Source organism: Buceros rhinoceros, unplaced genomic scaffold (genome assembly GCF_000710305.1).
Source record: "Buceros rhinoceros silvestris isolate BGI_N320 unplaced genomic scaffold, ASM71030v1 scaffold30153, whole genome shotgun sequence".
Classification (NCBI taxonomy): Eukaryota; Metazoa; Chordata; class Aves; order Bucerotiformes; family Bucerotidae; genus Buceros; species Buceros rhinoceros.
Window position 1 is genome coordinate 4,197 of NW_010403479.1, and position 354 is coordinate 4,550.

The following is a 354-nucleotide window of genomic DNA, read 5'->3' on the forward strand; positions in this document are numbered from 1 at the left end:
TCCTCAGGGACAACCTCAACCTCCCCTGGGAGAATTTTTGGTGATGGTATTTTAACAGGACTTGCACCAGAAAGATGATGATTTCTTGGTGTCATCATGTGACATTGTAAACGCCAGCATCGACTCACGAGGTTCTGCTGCGAGTGTTACACCTACAGCTGCGGTTTTTCCCCCTCCAGCTGCCACAGAACTTACTTCAGTCTTGTAGAAGTTCCGTGAAAAATTCCCACCCTGGCATCAGACCCCGTTTTTCTGAGGAGGAAGCGTGTTTGCTGGGAACATTTAATTCCTCCCCAGTCACCACCCTCCCTGGTGCTGCTCTTTAGTGCTTGCTGGCTCTCCAGAGAGGCGGCG

The 354-nt window shown here is 50.8% G+C and overlaps 1 protein-coding gene across 1 annotated transcript in view; it reads right to left on the bottom strand.

The window, feature by feature from the left end:
• The window catches only part of CCT3 (chaperonin containing TCP1, subunit 3 (gamma)), a gene marked incomplete at both ends in the record, with an annotated part of 5,677 nt that overhangs the window by 4,139 nt on the left and 1,184 nt on the right, over positions 1 to 354 (bottom strand). The window lies entirely within an intron of this gene.